Here is a 22,208-nt window from a genome sequence, read left to right as displayed (position 1 = left end):
GGAATCTTGCAGTGCTTGGGCATTCAAGGTGGAATAAGATACATGAGTCTCGTGTTTGGAGCTATAGATCCTTGAATGTTTAAGGACTTCCTGAGGAAATGAAAAAAATCAAAGATTGATTGACATTTATCATAAACAGTTGTTAAGAAGGGGCCTAGGGAGAGATCTCTAAGGAGAAAGCAGAGATCATTTTATAGTAAGATACCAAACAAGGTTTGATTGTGGTTTGAAATGTAATGTAGCAGCATAATTCCATCATCTAAAATCTAATCAAATCAATGAAGACATAATCCATATAGTAGTTTTCACACTAACTAGTCCACCGCGATGTTATCATGAGCTTTAGCTAACTCTTCACGCTGCTAGTTGTCTTTGACTCAGTCTGTATAAAAGGATGAAATTAATACCTGTGACTGACTTTGCCTCACAAAAAGCATTTTTCATTTTTTATTAGTTCTTTGTGTGCAAAACACAACAAAAGGATAAGCACCGTGTCTTGTGTAAAGATATTTGTCTTACCAGTTAGAGTGTGAAAACTTGCAGCGGCTAATGTAGCTCCAAACCCTCTCCTCCAGGGCTGTGCCCTGGGAGGACCTTGGCAGACAGTTTAACTACATGAAGGAGGTAGGATGAAGAGTGAGTGAGGAGTTTGCAAAGAACACTGTGAGTTCAGAGTAGGAACAAAACCAAGGGGAGCCAAGGGCCTGTTCTTTGTTCATGACCTAGTACCATCTATATCTTTTCTTTCCCTGGTCCCTACTCTGCCTTCTGGTAGGGTTGCTTGGTTTGACCTTCCTCTCTGGATCAGGATGGAGAATCCATGGAGGGCCTGAGAGCTATCCTGGAGCACAGTCCAGCCTTCCTGGTGGTGGTCAGGTCCTTACTTGAGCAAGCCCCCCCAGCTCATCTCAGTCTGCTACCTGTCTGAAGGGGAAGCAGGCAGGTGTAGGGGGGTCAGCAAGGTGAAGGGGTCCCCGTCAGGCAGTCTCATTTCTCTTATTAGGAAAATGCCAGTTACAGAAATATTCTACTCTAGTTCACTAACAGTATTCCTTAAAGCTTATAAAACAGGAAACTATGAAAAAAATATTTTACTCTTATTAATAAATGAGTCAAAATATAATTGTTTGCATCACAAACATTTCATAAATTCTTCCAGCTTCAAGAAGTAGACAGGGGAAGAAGAACTTTCCAAGTAGAGGTGCCAACATGGCTAAAAAAGCCTGGAGGAATGAGAGATTTGTTTGTTTTTTTTCCCTGTTAAAATGAAAATGCCGTTGTCATTCATACTCCTGGTGTCCCAGGGCACACACTGCAGCCAGAGCCGTGCTCGTTGCTCTTGCACAATCATGGATTGCATTGAGTGGTTCTTTATACTCCTGGTCTGTGTGAGGACTTTGAGTTAGCAAGAAACATAAAATGTTTGTTTTCAGTCCACAGAGGTGAAGAAGTGATTGCTTGGATATGTTAATTAGCTCAATTTAATCATTCCAGAATTTATTCATATATGAAAACATATTATATGCTATAAACATATGTGATTTTTACTAATTAATTATACTTTAATAAGGCTGTAAGGGTGGGTAGGAAAGGCATTTTCTGATGGGTTAAAAGGAATTTTTAGGCAAGTTGCTATCTTTGTAGGAGATGTATCAAATAGGTATAAAGAACTTTGGGAATTGAAAATAGGCTCTCCGGGCTGGGGATGTGGCTCAAGTGGTAACGCGCTCGCCTGGCATGTGTGGGGTGCTGGGTTCGATCCTCAGCACCACATAAAAAATAAAAATAAAGATATTGTGTCCACCGAAAATTGAAAAATAAATATTAAAAAAAGAAGAAGAAGAAAATAGGCTCTCTCTTACTGGATTTTCTCATGACATTTTCAGGAATTTCCCCCCCACCATACTTTGCATCTTTATTAGTATGAAATTCTCACTTGAATTCTAAATAACTTTTATAAGTCTTAATTAATAAATAATAACTAATGAGCTATAAAGTCAGAATTACTAAAAGATTCTCCTAATAATCAAACATAAATCTAAAGCAAGTTATGATGGCTTTTAATAAGAACTAACTCTGGGGTCTGTACCAGAATAAAATGTTTACTCATACAATACTGGGAAGGAAAGTGATAATCGTGAATAGGTTATTTTTAGACTTTAGGGGCCTACTTCACGCTTATTAATCTATACCATATAGATAATAAAAATTCAGTTTTTATACTTTGCATGGAACCTAACACAGATAGCAAGACACTATAGGCACTCTAGTAGGTTGCGATTGGTTTATCTTCTTTGAATTAGAAGTGTTCTTTAGAGATTTAGAATATGCAGTACAGGCTAAGATTTAATCGGGTTTCTGACAGTTCATATTTCAACTCGACACTGCTGTATTACATATGCATTTTTTAAGCCTTACTGAGGTTGTTGCATACATGTTGTTCAGTTAAGTGGACATGAAGTTCTTTTGTGGCTAGTGACACCGATTTTCTTGGGCTCAGCTGAAGTACACATAAATGAGATGAGCAAATGAAGGAGTTGCAGCTTTAGAGGTCCCACTGGCCCATGACCTGGGGACTGTACCTACTCTTTTCACAGGTCTCAGATCAGGTCCCAGGAACAAGAACCCGAGAGATCCACCTGCAGGCAAATTTCATGAGAACATCCTGCTCTGCCCAGGGTACTGGCTCCAACCTGTGTTTTGGGACAGGGATGCCAGAAAGATTCTGGGACCTTAGACTGAGCTGAGGTAGGATATTTTATTCGGGTAGAATCTGAGGCCTATGACACCTTAGCTTTCTTATCCAAAAAATAGCATAATTTGGCACCTAGTTGTAGGAGATTGGAAGAATTAAATGAGATCAGGTGAATATTTAATAGGTGCTTAATAAATCCTTACAACCAACAATTATTAAATGTTTCCATGCCAAGTATCATGAAAGGCAGCTCTTGCCCTCAGAGATCTCATAGTCTGAGGCAAGAGATTGAGAAGAAAACTCTCACAGGTCATCTAAGATCATGTAAGCAGTGACAGAGCAAAGGACAATATATGTAAGAGCCCAGCAGAGGGTCCCTAACCACCTGGAGGAAACTAAGAGACTTTCAAGAGTTCATCTTGAGCAGGGTCTTGAGGGAACATGGAATTTCCTAAGGTAGAAAGGGCAGGAAGAACTTTCCAAGCACAGGGATCTGCATGGGCAAAATCCTGGAGGATTAAGAGATTTCATTATTTCTTCCCTGAAAAAATGAACATGCTGTTGTCATTCATACCCATGTGGTTCTAGGGCTCAGAGAGATGGTGTGTGTGGATACTGGTTAACAAGACTCACTTTGCAGCTGGAGAGTCGGCTCAGACTCTGTGCTGCTGGCGATGGGAGTGGGACACCTGGCTTAACCTTGGCATATCTCACAGTCCCTTCATCTGCAGAGTAGAGTGGTAGCTGCTCGGCAGACCGTTGTGCACGTTAAACTTGATTTAGGAGGTAGACACCAAATATCTATGTTAGAGTGAATTTGTAACCATTTTAACCAACACGTCTCAAATGCCTACTCCATGTAAACCAGCACAGTTGGTACCTTGGGAGAAACCAGGTTGAAAAAGATGTCCCTGTCATCCAGGAAAGTGTATGACCAAGTGATAGAGGTGGATATGGAAACAACTAGCAGTACAACCTGAAATTAAGTAAGAGCTACATGGAAGTCAGGCAACATGTGGGAGCATCACCCAAAACAGTTGTTGGAAGGAAGAGAAGGAATTCCTAGGAGAAGAGAATTGGGAATGGAATTGGTACCCGGTGCTTGTTTTAGCCTATTGTGCCTTGGCCTGTGTGGCTCAGGGCAAGTCCATGCCAGCCTGCCATTTGTTGGCCTGTTTGAGTTGAGGTAACTGACATTGCCTTGGCTTTTCTCTGTCTTCGTTACAGTGTTCACAGGCCTCTATTAGAACTGAGGCTGGAGACATGATTGAGGTAGGTCTGTGGTCAGGTTAATCCCTCAGCAGGCTGAGAGAGGTGCAGAGAGAGCAGGAGCTGGGGAAGTTGATCTTCAGCAGGGAGAAGTCAAGTTACAGAGAAGTCCCTAGGCCCTGGGCGCGGGAGCTCATTCACAGGAGTCCCCTTCCAGCCCCTTGGGCCACTTGTATTTAGTGGCTGCAGGTTGCATGGCTCCACCAGCTCCCCCCTTCAAAGGAGCTCACTCAGATTTGCAGGGTTGTCACCCATCCCCCAAGACAGACCAGAATGAGCCCTGTGCTATATTTTGGAAGCTGGTCTTCGTGCACTAGGGTAGTCCTTCCTCTCCAGGAACTGCATGCAGGTGAGAGATGGGCGTCTTGGTCCCCAGGTCTTCTAACACTGGGCCCCTACCTATCCCGGCACTGCTCTGTAGTTTCACCTCTGATAAAGGACCCTCCCTCATTTTAGTCAGTGTGGTCCTGGGAAGGAGAGGCAGTTAGCCAGCTCAAGCCGGCTCTCATTTTGCTTGTGGTTCCTGAAATCAGAAACGAAGTGAGCGTGAGCTATATCACCAAGAAATTCAGAGGGAAGAAAAGCGAAATGGTTCATCTTTAACATGAGAACCTGATTTTCTTTTTTCCTCAGAGAGTTTTAGGGAATTATTTTGAAATATTTCTGCAGTATGGGGTAGTGGTCAAGAACACAGACTTGAGAACCAGAAAAAAACTGGCTCTGTTGCTTTGAGTGGCCTTACTCAAGCAACTGACTTTGCATCTCCATGCCTTGTTCCCTCATCTGTAAAGTGAGAGTGATTGTTAATAGAACCCACAGGGTTAGTGTGCTCGCTTGATGAGTTGCTAGGCCATAAGCATTTGAAATGCTGCCCAGCATCTGTGAGCTCTTACCCCTTAATGGGGCACATCAGGAGTTGTTCTGCTGTCACACTGGACATAGGATACTACTTCTGAGGCACTGTACCATTTGAATTCTCATCCAAATTCCAGTTTAGGGTAAATAGTTTTAAGTACATTGCATACACATCTGAAAAAAAAAAGAAGAAGAAGAAAGCCCAGGCCACACCTCTGTTTAAGTTCCTGAAGCTGATCCAGGGTGTATGCAAACCGTGGCTATAGAGACAGATACTTGTACTGCAGGTTTCCCTTCTCAAACTCAATCTGGCCTGATTCTCCACTGGGTGCATCTGCTACAAAAGTTTAAACAGCTGTGGGCTGAACACGGGCTGCTTTGTCCTGGGTCTCACCTTGCTGAGCAGGACTTGATTGGACTTCTCAACACAACTACCAACCTACCCACCTGCGTTTCTGTATTGCCACCTGCATTACTTTAGTCAGCCTGTTCAGAAGAAACAGCCAGATTTTAAAATATGAGGAAATTCTTAGACTGTTCTGCATTTCACAGTGTGAAATCTCTGTCTTAAGCTTATTAGAACATCTTCATTTTATCCTTATCTAAGTGTGTCTGTGTAGGCTTTGGGGAAATAATTGAAAAGCAGTTTCTCTCTGTATATACAGTAGGGGTAGATTTATAGTCTATAAAAATGACACTGGAAGAATTAATTTAAAATGGGAGCCTATAAGTCAGTCCTCCAGACCTGGTCACCCAGGGTATTGTGGCATGAAAACCTAAACCACTCCCCTTTATTAACACACGCTTGTCAACGCGACTGTGAGCAAACACTGCAGGGTGTAGAAGGTGTTCCAGAGGGAGCAAGATGGAACCCCAATTGTGAGTTCCCTCACTGTGACACAAGAATAAGAATAGGGGACATGACAGAATCCACTGTGTTTTTCAGAATCTTTTAAGTGCTAGATAAAGCTTAGAGTAGCAGAGGGATTTATCCATGTGGAAGCTTCAGAAAAGGCCTCATAGGAGGAAAGAGGGTTAGAGTTGGATCTTGAACCATGAGAAGGGCTTGTTCTACACAGAGTGTGAAAAAAGGGTTCCAAGTGGCTGTGGGTGGCAAGGGCAGCACAGTGGGTATCTGGGGGCCTTCTTGGAACATACCCAGCTCCTGGTGTGCTGTGGATGGGTTATGATTATTGTGCATTTTTCAATTAAATATCCTTGGGATTGTCGCTCTCTTTTTTAGCATCTAAAGCTTTAATTACCATTATTAATCTGTTAGACCATCCTGCTGTTCTTGCTAAGCAGATTTGCATTATCATCTTTCTCAGCAGCTAGTGGCATGTCTGTGATGGATATCGTCATTGCAGCTTCTGCAGTTAGGTTAGGCCACCTTGGTCATTTCCTTTCAATCCTATGTAAAGAAATGAAAATCAGCCCCAAGTGAACTATTGCTCCATTTTCTCAGTATGATTTCTATAGAAAAAGTTTTTTTCCCATTATTAAAGTTTGTTAGGTTTAGTGGGTCCTGAGTTTTTAGGGTAGATGTATTTCTTTGGACTAGTTTGCTGGTGTCCCTCAGTTTACACAGCAGCTCTTCCACGCCTCTCACTTCACATGTGGGTGAGCCTGTGGTTGCTGAGCCGTAAACTCTCTGGTAAGATCTTCATTCCATGCACAAAAGGAGGGTGTAGTTTGAGAGTTACCATAAACCGAGTCAGCTCTACACAGTTCAGTTACTGACTAGCTTTTGTCTGAAATATGTGAACAAAAGATTCTCCAAATCACTTAAGGCTATCATTAAAATTATGTGACTCTATGGTTTGTGTCCTCTAAAGATGGTGCACCCATTCATCTCTGGAGAGACTAAGAGCTTAACCTTCTTTTGGTTTTACCTTTGTAGTGCAGTGTGTCCTTGGCTTTTTGTGTGCTCCCTAATGATCCTCTTGTTTTATTTGCTCTCTACTTATATCTGCCTCCCAGTTCCCCATTTTTCTTTTCCCACTTCCTCCTTTAGAACACCATTCTCTAGTCCTTCAGGGATGTCCCAGCTCTGCTGTGACCATTTTACCCTAAAGTAATGCATCCATTAGGCTCATTTGATGGCTGTTCATTGAAAGCCTTCTTATGCATGTTGTTCAAGAAATGGGTGGAGCAAATTATATTCCTTGCTTTTGCAATTATGTCATAATGAACCCCAATATTATGTATAACAAAAAAGCACCAATAAAAAATGTTTTTAAATATTGCTGATAGGAAAACTAGTTTAACAAAATGACAAAGTAGTAAGGAAAAAAAATGGGTTTTCAAAGGCATCCCTTAAGTGAGACAAACGTATAAACAACCAATTGCATCTATATTCACTTATTACTGGTGCAGCTGAAATTCTACAATGGGCGGCAGGAAGCTTAGCCACCCAAGGAGGATGGGAAGATGAAACCTGACCCTGCCCAAGCCCCCCCTGGGGTGTCTTCTCCAGCTACTTCATCTTCCTTCTTCTCCACCATACCATTCTGCACAGACCTGGGTTTGGGTGCTTATTGGGCAATAATATACTTGTTTATTTAAATAAATCTAGCCAGTTCTTTAATAATTGTACACCTGGCCAATAGAACAATCCAATAAATGGTGACTACTCTGAACTTAGTTTTCTCATCTGAAAAATGAGAGTGTTGACAGTAGTGACTTCAAAATATTGCCAAGGTTTTTCTGGCATTAAAAAAAAACACTGATTATCAGCTAGAACAAGTACATAGTTGTATTGAAAACTACATGGGTGTTTGGCTTCAGTTTGTACTTAAAAGTATACTTCTTTAGTAGGATTAATTTCCAAGACAAAATGTACTTGGTTTGGTTTTGAATGCCAACACCAAAACAGTGGATTTTAATGAAATGTATAGTCAGAGGGAAATTTTATCTTGCAGGATGGAATTTACCCTTCTTCAAAAGTCTCTGATGTTTGCCTTTAAAAAAGAAAGGAAAAAAAATAAAAAGAAACTGACTCAATAGTTTGTTGTTCAATTAGTATACTAGGCAAAAATTGTTAACTGATTGTTAAATTACATGTGAATACCATGTTAACTAATTGTTAAGCTGCCGATGTATACCAGTACAATTTAGTGACCTTTACAAAGATCGTTTTGAAGTGATTTCAAGGATTCTAAGAAAGATAAGCATTTGAGTTGTCTCTAAATTTAGTAGCCCATGATTTTTAAGTATTTTTGACTTTTAGATTCCTGGGGACTATTAATAACATCTGTACATAATTTTTTTCCTTTAACATTATGGGGAACAAATATAGTTTTTAACCCTCAGTATTTCTTAGTAGGTCATTTCACATATATGTAAGTAAGCACTCCGGAATGTAACTGGGGTCTCTCCACTGTAAGTGCATGTATCAATAGTCAGGTGGTAAATTCAGAGCAGCATTCTGTCCACCCAGGGCTCTGTACCACACACGTGTACTTGTTATTCCAGGAGCTTTTTGAGTCTTTTATCTTGATTATGTTTTCCATTTGATTTTCATTATAAAGACTTAATGGGAAAGTATTGTTTTATAAGCATAATTCAGTTTGGCAAATATTTATCACTTAGTCTTTGGGCAATCCCTGGAAGGCTTATTAGGAAGACCAAATATGCACACAGTGTAAATTAACCATCAATGTAAGAAAAACTGCCCAGTAAAAATTTTAAAAGCAAATTATTTCATCGCAGTTTCCATGAATTTCTAGTGTTAATGGAGAAGACAGAACAAAATAAGTACGTTTGTTTTATAGGGTTACATAGTTGAAGTAAGCACAGGTGGATTAGAGAGAAGTTTCATTTAAGAAATGGATTGTAAACAGTGTTTTAGAGGAAGAGGAGGCTGCCTTGGAAAGACTTGGCATGCTTAAAACAAGAGTCAAGAGAAACTGGAACTTATGACCAGGAAGGGTTGGTCAAAGGTACCCACCCACCAACTGTGGGAGTGCAGCATTGCCTTCTGAAAACTTGTTAACAGGATGCATTTTAAATAGATTGGGCTCTGGCCATATGTTTACAAGTTGTAATTTTTTAATTTTAATTTTATTTCTTGATGATTCATGTTCAGTGGTACAAAATTTGAAAATTACAAGATGGTTTAGACCAAGTTTAAATCTCTCCCCCATTCCTAACTCCAGCTGATCAGAAACCTTTCCTGAAGGCAGCAAATGTTATTAGTATCGTTATAAATTTTTTCCTGATATTTATATATCCAAATGTAAGTTTATCCCCTTTGATGCAGATGTTCACATACCACATATTTAGTTACTATCCAAAACCTTTTGGGTTCAGATATGTTTTAGAATTCAGAACTTACTGGATTTTAGAAAAGGAATATAGAGCATATAGCATAAATTACATGATATCCTCAGGGGGTCTGAGCAGCACCTGGTAATCAAACATATTATTTCTCCAGGGATACTGAATACTCACACTAAGAATTAAAAAAAAAAAAAAAAAAAGAACCGTAAATGCCTGTCAGTTGCATCCAGGTGTTACTGTCAAGTTTTGGCACTAAACTTATAAAAAAAGAGTTTTGGGTATTTTTAAAGCTTTTTATATTTTGAAATTAAATGCAGATAAAGGATCATAGTTTGTAATATGTACCATCTACACCCTAGATTTTTGTTACTTTTTTTTTTGCAGGATTTTTTGCTTGGTTTTTGTTGTCTTTGTTTAACAATATATATTGGAATTCATTCCATGTTCTCACACAAAGAGCTTCCCTATTCTATAAGCAGTTAAAACTAACTTACATGCTAGACTTGTTAAATCACCATATGTATTTCAACTATTTTTTTATGTGTCTGTATGACTCATATTGGTTCTGTTAATAGCGTCACATATCTAGATCAAGTCACTGATTTCTAATATAAGGCTCATTAATACCATAATGGGTGCTGGAAAAAAATATTTTCAGGTATAATTTCTCTACTAACTATGGGGGAAATTGTGCAATTTACCTGAGCCAGTAGTAATACTATGCAATATTAATTTGTTCATTGTTATGGGGGGAGCCTTTAACTTAATTTTTATTCCTTATGAGAAGCCCTTTGCTAAAAGAACATATTCAGGTTTATTTGTAATATATTATCATTATTCTCTGCAGGCAAATCACTAGTAGGCAAGGCAATAGGCTGCTTCAATAGTGGTGACACTTTATTTAATTGGTGTGTCAGCAGATGACTGAAAGGAGAAAGACTTGTAATAGCATGCGCAGTTGTCACCATGCACCGGTGTTTGGACAGAGAAGTCTGACTAAATAAGGCAATGCCCAAGTGAGCCTTATCAGCGTTTGACCGGAATCCGGGCTAGCAGCTGATACACAGTGCCTGTCCACTGGCTCTGCCATTCCTTCGCTTCTTGGCAGATGTGTACTTATCACATCAAAAGTAACTGCCTGTAATGCTCAGAGTTGTTGCACCTGCATTTATTTCGTATAAAGTTGAATAAGAATGGCACATCAGTCTCTAGAGAGGATAAAGGAGAGAGTTCGGTTTACTGTTCCAAAAATGTGTTATGCATGTAAGCATACTTATTTTTAGTGATGTGTCAGTGGAGAGTTTGTTTAGGAGTTCGTTCACCAGCCCTGGCTCCTGAAGGTCTTTTCCCCAAGCACCACAGTGCCTCCCCAGCTGGCCTGAGGCTCAGGGACAGAGGTGGGGGTCCAAGGGAGGGAAGTTTGCAATCACTGCCACCCCTTGGACTCAGTAGGTGCAGGAGTGGGGAGGGGAAGGGTCACATTGTAAATCCAATACCACACCAATGTACTTTTCTTTTCCTTCACCTCTGTGTCCTCTATATTCTGCCAGTTTATATATTTGTGAAAAGAAAATGGAACAATTTTTGTAGGACTAAATCCAAGGTTCAGTTTAGTGGCCAGCAGGTAACTATTTTCCGTGCTGTGTTAGTGCTCACGGGACAACCTGGGCTTCTGAGCAGGGCTTGAGAGAGTTTCTGTGGGTGCACAGGCCCGTGGTTAAAGAAGTTTCTGAAACTGATGATTATAATGTGCCACTATCAAGTAAAAATAAAACCAAAAGATAAAAAACAAATGTGTGGGATCAGAGCTCTGAGCTGGGTTGGTAACATGGGTCTATCCTCTGATGATCTCCATACCTGTCCATCTTTCCTCCTTCTCACCTTAGCCCTTCAGCATAGAAGGGTAAAGTATTCCCGATCCTCAGCTCCACCGTCTCATAGGCAACCAGCCGAGGAAAGCCCCTCTCCTTTTCTCTTTTCCCAGGCTCATTCCCTGTATGACACATTGAGTAACGTGTGTCTGTTACGTCATTGATGATGTATAAATTGAAAAACATGACATTATTCTATTTTTGTGTGTTTACACAAATGACACCATTCCACACAGCTCACTTCCTTTTAGAATCTTTTTCATCTTCTAATATTACATTTTTCAATTTTATATGCATTTATATTTATGTATATGTGTGTTTTTTGTTGTGTGTTTTGAAATTGATCCATGTGTCACATCTACACTGTTGATCCTGCCTTTCATAGTATTCAAAAGTGTACATACGACCACATTTGCCTTATCACAGGCAGTATAATAATCATTGAATTAAATGTCTTTTAAAAAACCAAAATGCCATTCATTGAAATGCCTCTAGTAAAACACTGGGGGACCTGTTTCAATTCAAATATACATTCTCAAGTTCTTAATTTGTTTTCCTACAATGACGGTTGGTGCCCACCACAGCATAGTATTGTGAACCACTCTGGCCTGACGGCCCAGAAAAAGACATAATATTTCTGATGGAATGTGGAATGCATTTTGTGGTTGGGTGTTCTGTTTTAGAATAAGCTATTCATACATCTTCCCTAATAATAGTTTGGAACTTTGATAGGGAAAGCTTGATGGAAGATTCTAAGGCTGGTAGGCACACAAGGGGGACTCGTCTGACTGACTCCATAATCTAAGGTCGTAGAATGTGGGAAGGACACATGCTTTCAGTCAGGCAAAGTCTTGGCTCCACCTGGAGCAAGTTATTTTAACTTGTGTTAGCTTTGGTGTCTTTATTAGGAGACTTACAGAGCCCTCCTCATAGGGAAATCAAAAGCATTAAATGAGTCCATGTATGACCTGGATTTTGTGTAATGTCCAACCTGTACTGAGCCTTCAATAAAGGGCAGCTAGGGAAGATCTCCCAGCCTTGGGTTGGATTAGACAGCTTCACAAGTGTGTTTCTGAGGTCCTTGGTCACTCCACGCAGCCTCACCCCAGCCTCACATCTGTTTAGAATGTCAAAGGTGGCTGCTCTTCAGCTCTCTCCTGGAAGGAGGAGGCTGATGGTGGGTGGTACCAGTGGTTAGAAGAAAAGGGCAGGGAGTGGGAAGGGGAAATCCAAGAAGATCTATGCCATGACCTCAGATCACAGAAGTCTGGATGTGAGGGGATGAGTGTGGAATGAGTTGGGTCGGGGCTTGGGGCAGCTCCCGCTAACCACACAGGACAGATGAAAACAAATCTACCCATGGCTGTGAATCCAGGACTTGGTACTTGGATTCCCAGCAATCACAACTTTCAGCATTTTTTTTTAATATAGACTCTCACTAACAAGAATGTTCTTGTCAAACTTTCGATCAGAAAGTTGTCCATAGACACTTGCTTCCAATCAAGTGTGGGGTCATTTCAGTGTGTTGGATACCAAGGTTGGGTCTGTTCAACTGAAATAATTGGGTAAACACATCTGCCCACTTAGTATTTTCAGCTCCCTTAACCAAATTGGCTCGCTGAGGGATCAGTAGGGCTTTTGTTCCTACTATATTAAGGCAAGCCTTACATGCCCAAGTGACCACTGGTGACGTTCTGATCCAGGGAGGTTCATGGTAGACAGAGTGAGTTTAGCAGTGCTAGCTAATTTCCAGCCAGTGATTGATTTTATCTGTAGCTCACAGAATTGATGCAAATCCCCTTTATCACAATGATCAATGTTGTGAGAGTTCACTTTTAAATACAAAAGTTTAAGATGTTTGAGACTTAAATACAAAAGCCAGTATGATAAGCAAATGGGCATCGCAAGTTGGCAGATTTTCCCCATAATGTTCTTATCTCTCCAGCTGACAGGAAGAATGATGTGGGGGGAAGCGCCTAGGCTTTATCATTAAACATGGCCTACGTCTACTGCTAGTTCTGCTGGACAATGGTGTGTACTTTAGATACACCAGGACCTATTGTATCCAAACATGTATTATGATACATAAATGGACAGAATAATAACTTTAGAGGGTTGTTGTAAATGTTTTATAATTTTGGCCAGGTACCGCAGCACATGCCTGTACTCCCAGCTACTTGGGAGGCTGAGGCAGGAGGATGGCAAGTTTAAGGCCAGCCATAGTGACTTAGAAAAATGCTGTCTCAAAATAAAAAATAAATTAAAAGGACTAAGATCTAGCTCAGTGATAGAACACTGCCAGGTTCAGTCTCCAATACCATACAACCTAATTATTTTGTTCATAAAGTATTCAGCAGAGTGTTGAGGATGTAATACTCAATAATAGGACAGTATTACATATTTTCATACCATTAGGGTATATGTATCTCTATGCATGTTATAGTTATAAATCAAAATTAAAATTTTAGTTTTCACATTTCTCTCAGATCTTAATTAAAATAGTTCCTTGAATTAATTTAACTCTAGAATGGTTAGGTGCTCTTGGCCAGGCCAAACCCACAGGAAATGATGTCTTACTCTCTCTCCTCGATTTCCCCATCATCCACCTTTGTCTCGGCTGATCCTTGCTGCTTTTCCTCCTTCCTACCTCCATTCACTTCATGACTAATAAGCAAGGCAAGTGCATTAATAGTATAACCAACAATAAAAACAAATATTGGTTTTGCTGAAGAATAGCCCAGTTCTTGGCAGTAGCCCAGTTCTCTGCCCTCCCTGAACATGATGACCTTATAGCCCATGAGGGTGGCAAGTCACCCCCTACCAGAGTTTCACCACCTATGGATGAAGAAGTGATACCTTTTGGCCAACCCATTAGCAGTCTTTGTGCTTTGCATCCTGTGTGTGTCTGTTCTGATGCCTCCTGCCATGCAGTCAGCAGGGGTGCTGGAACTGAACAGGCTAGAATCATAAAGCCTGTGTAATTATATAGATTTCATGTCATGCAAACACTTGGGATACACACATGATGGTGGATCAGGGGTGTCACGTACTGGCTAGGCCTGGCTTCCTGGTCTACATAAATCTGTTGGAATGAAATCGGGTCTGAGATCTGAGTTTCTGTAAAATGCATTAACATCATAATAGTGCTGGGTTGATGTGGCTGGTTACCAGATAAAGACTTTGGCTACCATTCGAGATCCACTTACTAAAATAATCAGCTGTGAATCTTTGAGTATTATGTTCACATTCATCTATTGCTAGACTTTTTGATCTGTAGTTATAAAATACAATAACTTCGTGGATAGGCCCATTACTTAGCATTTTTTGTCATTCAAATAATAAAATAATTTTAGAAGATATATCTGCCTCTTCCTACCTGAATCTAATGCTTCTAACTTTATTTACCAAAGCAAAATAATTCATCTGATTTAATGGGAAGATTTTCCTCACTTAGAAAAAGCAGAGGGTCTACTTTTGTTAATATTTATTTATAATAAATGAATTTCCCTAGAAATGAAAGTGTAGATGCAACAATTATTGAATATTCAAGCTGAAGGGAATTTTAGAAATCTTCAGTTTTCCAGTGGTTTTCAAAGTGTGTTCCTCAGACTTCACAGGTCTTACAGAGCACCTGTAAGCCAGAACATGCACTTCTGTCTCTTTCCACAGGAAAGGGAGAGAAAGTGTTAAATTTCTTATAAGAAATAGAATTGTTCTAACAACCTAAATTTTCAGTCGAAGAAACTGATCCATTGCAGATATGGTGAAAGGCCTCTGGCTATAAATGAGAAGGAAGACATGGGCAATAGAAGGAACCCAAATCTAAATCTCTGGAACACCCACACAGAACTTCCCCTCAGCCAGTCCCCCCACCAAGCTCCCAGCTGATGCCTGCCTCAGGAAGGGGACGAGGAGAAGGATGGGGCCTGCCAGCCATGTTTTTAGAGCACTGGACTCATTTTGGTGCTTCTGAGGATATGAAAACTGAAAGTCTTTGGTATGACTTCTACTCTGCTTTCTGTTTATCTCTGTTTTATTTTCAAACTTTAAGCCCAATGTCAGGTAAGAATTACTGTTGACAAAAATTTATATCAGCTCCCAAAAAACTACATCCATGTTAAAACTTTGAACATGGTCATTTGAAGGCAGAGTGCACCTCGTAGCAGTTCTTTGTTGCTCAAGGAAAGTGGATCCAGTGACCCTAGGCAGGAAATGTCCTTAGGCTAACCAGCTCTTGAGTCAGCGATAGGGACTTTGTGTTTTCCATAGCCACTACTGGTACTTCCAGAGTAGAAAGAGTGGACTTGTGGACTGTAATAACTTCTAACTGGTAATAACACTGTAACAACACTGTGAACCCATTTGTCTTATTTCACAATTTGCAAAACTCTTGCATACATACTTCATTATGTCCCCACAACAACCATGCTGACTGTACCACTTCTACACCTGCAAGATTTAAGTAGTCTGCCCAGTGTCAGACAGCTTGCCAAGGGCAGAACAGAACCCAAATCCAGGCTTTCTGCATACCACCCCCTCACCTCCTGCTGCCTTGTGTCATCTGGGTGGTTCGGTTCACTGCTGTCCCTCACCGAGGTAAAGGGGTAGGACAATACATTGCCTTATGCTTTACTTGGTCACTGTTTTCTGGTTCCAGTTTATAAAGATACAGAAGTATTGCATAGACTGCTTCCGTCTGCTTAGAAAAGGAGGAAATAGGATTTTATAGTCATATTTTCTTGTGTTTACTTAAACTCTGGGAAAATCCTTTTTTAAAAAAACAACACTGGTTGGGTGTGGCTTGGTTAGTATTGGGATGAATGGGAAATTCGTTTCTTTTTCAGGGAGTTGGGGGGTGCGCACGGTATCAGAGATTGAACCCAGGGGCACTTAACCACTGAGCCACATCCTCACATCCTCATCCCTTTTTATTTATTTATTCATTTTTATTTTGAGACAGGGTCTAGCTGAGGTACGTAGGGCCTCTCTAAGTTTCTGAGGCTGGCTTTGAACTTTGTAATCCTCCTACCTGAGCCTCCCAAGCTGCTGTGAATCTATTACTTATCTAGAAACTTGTTTTAATGTTATTTAATCCAATGAGTAAATATTCTATATATGAAGTTAAGTGCTTATTCTGTGGCCTGGCTTTGTCTATGTGATCTGTGTCAGGACTTTACACATGTTTTCTGTGGTCCGTATTTAAACCTGAAAATTAGGTTTCACCATTATTTATGTTACCAGGTGAAGAAACTGAGGCATAGCCAGGATGAGTAGCTAGCCCTGTATTTCAGGCTCATGATTGTGAGAGCTCACATCTGACCAGATTGATTCTAAAACTCTGCTTTTAACCACTGTAGGAATGGATTAGACCAACAGCAAGAAACTCCACTTTGAGTGCATTCCGATATGATGTAAGAGGTATTTTTAGTTTGGAGCTTTTGAAGTTCATGAATCCTAAATAATGTGTCTATATCTCTGGAGCAAATCCAGAGAGACCGTGAAATTCCCATTATGCTAATCTAATCCAAGGATTACCTTTATGCTGTGTTTGTAACAATATGCTGTGGATTGAAGTGGGCTGGTTTTCAGAGCCAAATATTACAAGTGCAAAGACACCTGAGGACATGCCCAGGGCAGTAGGTGGGGAAGGAACAGCCAGAGCCTCCAGATGGCCCGAGCACAGCAGTGACCAGGATGACATGCAAGTGTGGCCTCAGGGTGGCCTGGCAGGCAGGAGGCTTCATATGCCACCCGTAGGGCATGAAGTGCCTGCCGTGGAGGGTTTGGCAGTGTCACCCCTGAATCCCAGTGACAAAGACACTGACCCAGCTCAGCAGCTCACACATGAGCAGCATCTCAGCATCCCACCAGGCCAACAGGAGATGCTGCCACTTGACACATTCCTTATGTTGGAGTAAAATCATTTGAAGAATTAAGTGCAGCTGACGATCACTTATTCATTGATATTGTCCATCATACTTTTATTTAAACTAAGAATTATTTATCCCTGAAAGGTCATCACATCCAAGAATCAACACAGGGAAATGGATATGTTAACTTAAGAAAAATTTTAAAAATTCCATCTGGAAGGAAATGTTCATCTCACAGTAATTCAGTTGATGAGGGAAAACATTGACAGGTAGAATGGAAAGAAAGACCACCATCAGAGAATTTTACTGTTCAACTAGAGGTCGGTGTGGCCATGTGGGTGCACAGGAAAATATCTCATCTTAGTTTAAACCAGCTCCCACCACCCACTAGCTGATAACCCAGGGTGGATTACAGAAGATACTCCTTGTAAATTTCTAATTAGTGTAAATTAACCCTGGCACATTTATCATCATCACCAATACTGGCTTGCTTAACTTAGTACAATCATGATACCTGTGTATTTGACTTTCCATCAGTAACACTTTATAGATTACAAGTCACTGGCCAGGAAGGGTCCTTTGTATATTGTCCTATTACTTCTGCCAAATTGGCCAAATTGACCTCCTTGTCACAGAGGGCAGAGTTCACAAGTCATCTCCCAGCTCACACCTTCACAACTTTGAATAAACCTCTTGTCCAGGATGAGTGGAGCATGAGCCCAAGGCCCCTGGGGACCTGTCTTATCCATTCATCCCTCTTTTCCCTAAAAACAAGAGATTTGGCTTCAGCTCCCTTATTTCTGGCTTCTGTACTTGGAACTCATTTGTTTAGTGGTATTTCCTTTCCTGGCCTCCTTAAGAACCTTGGTATAATTTGTCTTCTCCAAGACCATAATTCGTCTTAATCTTTGGGAGTATTATGATCTACATATGTGTGTTAATTGCTAATAATTACAGGGAAATACACAGAACAGCAAAAATTGAAATAATTAGGAATTTTTAGAAGTATATCTTTAGGGGAGATTTTTAGAACAGCAGATTCAGGAGCCGCATGGGAGGTGGATATGATCAAAGTATTTTATATGCATGTAGGTTCTGTATAATTAAAATGCATTAATTTTATATTTTATATTACTTATTTATTTTTGTGGTGATGCTGGGGATTGAACCCAGGGCCTTGTGCATGCGAAGCAAACACTCTACCAACTGAGCTATATCCCCAGCCAAAATGCATTAATTTTAAAAAGAAAGAAATATATATTTAGAACCTCTAATAACACTCATTTCCATTTTTTTTATTAAGACCAAAATTGGCCTCTGTTAGGTTAGAATCAAGACAGGGAACTAAGTAAGATGAATTTTTCAGAAATCTTTCTTCTCAAAACAAGGAATGGGGAAGGGTGATTTCATAGCCTTGCTTTTGGAGGAAAAGGTGATGCTTTTTTGGAGTAGTTACAGTAAAGTGCCATGAGGGGCCTTATGTTCACATTATCTGTTGTGATGTGGCCACAATTATGTTTCCTTGGCAGCATCCGCATGGCAGGTTCTTGATCCAGATAGTAAATACATGACTTACTGCTACTCATATTTATGTGGAAGAATCTCACACATTTTTCATTGTCATGTTGACTTTAAGAATGAGCCTGGAGCTGGGCACAGTGACACACTTCTGCTGTAATCCCCAGGAGCTGAGGCAGGAGGATTGCAAGTTCAGAGCCAGCCTTGGATCTCAGTTGAGATCATCTCAAAATAAAAATCTTTAGAAAGGGCTGAGGATGGAGCTCAGTGGCACAGAGCTTGCCTAGCATGTATAACATTGACTTAGTCCCCACAGCACCACCAAAATAAAAGTTTAAAGGGAGAGAGGGACTGGAGGTGTAGCTTAGCATTAGAACACTCCTGGATTCAGTCCCCAAGTACCACAAAACATCATCATTATTCTTATCATTGTTAGGGAGCTGGAATACATTCAGGAAATAAGGTGGAATCTTATTTATTGAAAGCTCGGAGCACTAAAGGTAGTATGGGATTTATTTTGAGTCGTGTTTTGATGCTATTCAAAGCGTAATTATATTCAATGCCACTTGTATGCCTTCCAGTAAAAACAGACACCTCTGTTTTGATACATGCACCTCTGTGTTGCCCCTATATAGATCAGTTTAAAAGTCTGTATCCCAGACTACATGTAACCAAATAGTCTGCTAATGGCTCTTTTGTTAAGGACATTTAAAAATGGTTTCATGTTAATTGACTAGTCTATGTGGGCAAATATACTTCAACATAACATTTCTAAGATGGTTTTTCTACTTGTTCCAGAAAACAAAAGTCAGGTCTATTATTTACTACCAAAGAAACCAAATAGAGAGATTTGGCTGACAGCAAGAAATATTCCAAGCAGTCCAAGGAAATATCTGCAAACTAAATAGGAAGAAACCCTGGTTTCTAGATCTAAGCACTTCTAGATCTGCAGCAAGAATATGATCACATACATAGGCTGGATTTTCACTCTGCAGCTAGCAAAATGGGAGCGTCAGCACCACATACATAAGGACCCCAGGCAAAAATCCTTGACTTGTAAGTTCCTGAAAAGTTAACCATTTTCTGATTTGCCGGACAAAGTGATAAATCTGGCTTTAGGCTAGCTTTGAGCTGGGATGGATTGTAAGACCTCAGCACCTATTCTGGAGAAAGCTGCTTTTTACATTTTTCTTAATTTTAATGATTTAAGGGCATTTCCATCCCATTTTTCTTCTATAAAGCAACAGCATAACTCCAGGTAGGAACTCAGCCTTGTGTCTGGTACAGAAGCGTTTGCAGCTGATGGCCATGGAAGTGGAGGGACAGATGGGGAAGAATCGGTTAGAAGCAAGTGCTTCTCACTTGCAGTCCACTTCTAAAAACTCAGAGACCTGAGAAGGCTAGCTTTATGTGTGCGTGCAATTTCCTCTGAGGCTCTCTCCATAGATATGTTGTACTTTATAAATTCCTACCTGTAAATGGGTCTTTGGAAAATTATTCTACAAATATTCCAGTGGTCCTCAGCCAGGGGCGAGGGCCTCTTTTCTTATCCTTTGATTATTGTCCATGTTTTCTCAGTAGACTCTTGGAAGTTTTTGGTGACATTTCCATCGGTCTCTGCCACGGTTCATCCTCCCCAGAAGATTCTGCTGAACACCTGGGGAGTGGGAGTCCAGCCCTGAGCATGGTGGGGCATATAGTGCAGAATCCCACACAGCTTGATACCGAGCCAGAGCACAATTGGATTATGTCAAAGGTGCCACGTGCGTCCGCTGTGTTTCTTCACAGTGCAGGCCAATTTAAATATAGCCTACTACCACAACTTGTCCAGAATTAAAATAGCACAGAACAAGTGGCAAATGGCAGGGACTAGGGCTCTTTGCCAGGAGATGGCTAAGGTCCGGGAAAAATGGGCTTTTGAGCTAGACCATAGGGCTCAAAATAATGACAGGAGATGGGATACCCTGTGATCCCGCAGCATGGCTTATGTTTCAGGTGAGTGCAGGTTCTCAGAGCATGGATGAGAACACTAGTTCTATACCCAGGAGCGTAGAAGCCCATTTCGAAAACTGAGTAAAATGGGCTACATTATTTTAAAAAATAAAATCTGGTTACTGAATTCTCTGGTTCGATGATTCTCATCAAGCATCAGGGTCAGTGCCATTGCAGTTGTGTTTTCCAGGCAGAGGAGACTTTAACCCACGAATTGAATTACATAATAGCCCTGTAATAAAACCTCATTTGACAAAGGAGGCTGGTATTGTACATAATGAAATTATAATTAAAAACTATGAGCAGCCCTAATTTAACAAGTTGCCAAGGCAGAGTTAGTAGTCAGTACAAGAGAGTTAAACTGTTTATTCCTGAAGTTTTTTGTTTAGTTGGTTGGTAGATTTTCAGTTTTTTCAAAATAAAACCCAAATAAAGTTTTATTAAAAGATAATAAATACAGTTAAGTATTAGCTCCAAGCGAAAACAAACCAAAAAACCTTCAAGTAGTCCTAAGGGTTTAACATTTGTTGCTGCAGATAATATTCCAAATATAAATATTAAAAATGTGTACATATTATGCAGATTTACATTTATTTATGTATTCACTCCAAATTCACTGTCAAGAGTAAGCCTACCAAGCAAACACTTAATACTTCTTTAGATATTTTTAATAATACAAAGGACTCATCATCTTATAGCATTTAAATTCATAGTTACGGTTGACATGGTTAAAGTGATAGTTAAGATTACAAAGCAGATTTAAAAATAAAATAATCTTTCCAGTTTAGAGTGGAAAAGATCGTGCTTCAGAAATTAAATTTGGAATTGCAGAAGCAAGGAAGACAAACTGTCTTCTGGAATTCTTCACCTTATACTTTAACGAGTAATTTGCAAGAAGCTATTTGTCATACTAGTGTCACTTGTGGTGATGTGTGTGTGTGTGTGCGTGCGCGCGTCTGTGCGTCTGTGTGTGTGTCTCAGCACTCAGGTCATGCAGCAGCACCCCTTCAGACCAGTATCAGAACCTTGTTCATCTCACTCTGCCAAACAAGATCATTTGAGCTGCTGTGACTGTGACATCTCAGAAAAACATTACAGAGAAATTCTCATTTGAAATTGACTTGCCAGCAGCCTTCATCTGCCAGAGAGAAAATTAAGGGGAAAGCAGCTTTCATTTCACATGCAGAATTTCAGAAGGGCTGGAGCTGGATAATGATGATGCAGGCAATCATCATTGCTTTCTGTGGTTTCTGTTACCTGCAGCCAACCTTGGTCCACAGATATTAAATGGAAAGTTCTGGAAATCCCATGATTTATAAGTTTTATTATAGTATATTGTTACTCTCTTTTTATTTATTGTTCTATCTTTTTATTGTTGGTAATTCGATGCTGTGCCTAATTTATAAATTAAACTTTACCACAGTTATGTACATATAGGAAAATACAGTACATCTAGTGTTCGGTACTGTCTGTAGTTTCCGACATCCACTAAAATAGCCATTCCCCATAAGGAGGGACTATGGCATATATAGTGAGTATGGAAAGGAAAGTGAGTGTGTATGTAGAATTAGCAAAATTGCCTGTGTGCCCAGAATGGCAAATAATTATGCAGAGAAGCATTTCTAGGCATTTGTAGATCTAGGCATTTGTATGTTGAGGTTTCATTTGAGGTAGAAAATAGCAGTAGATGATCATGAAATAAGGATTTGCCATCAGGAAAGACAGGCCAGGCTGATTATTCTCGGGAACACAAATTCAGACGTGCTCTGAGGGGCTGGGGTTGTAGCTTAATGGTACAGCACTTGCTTGGCATGTGTGAGGCACTGTGTTCGATCCTCAACACCACATGAAAATAAA

General features: G+C 40.2%; 1 protein-coding gene and 1 non-coding gene across 6 annotated transcripts in view; one reads left to right on the top strand and one right to left on the bottom strand.

Annotated features, from left to right (window-relative positions):
- The window catches only part of Jph1 (junctophilin 1), a 79,503-nt gene that overhangs the window by 21,787 nt on the left and 35,508 nt on the right, over positions 1-22,208 (top strand). The gene's annotated exons all lie outside the window — the stretch shown is intronic.
- Trnaa-cgc (transfer RNA alanine (anticodon CGC)) lies at positions 17,990-18,062 on the bottom strand. Its single transcript has one exon. It is a non-coding gene; the product is annotated as a tRNA-Ala (tRNA).

The sequence above is a fragment of the Callospermophilus lateralis genome, chromosome 16, assembly GCF_048772815.1.
Source record: "Callospermophilus lateralis isolate mCalLat2 chromosome 16, mCalLat2.hap1, whole genome shotgun sequence".
Lineage (NCBI taxonomy): Eukaryota > Metazoa > Chordata > Mammalia > Rodentia > Sciuridae > Callospermophilus > Callospermophilus lateralis.
This window is presented reverse-complemented; position numbering and strand designations above follow the sequence as displayed.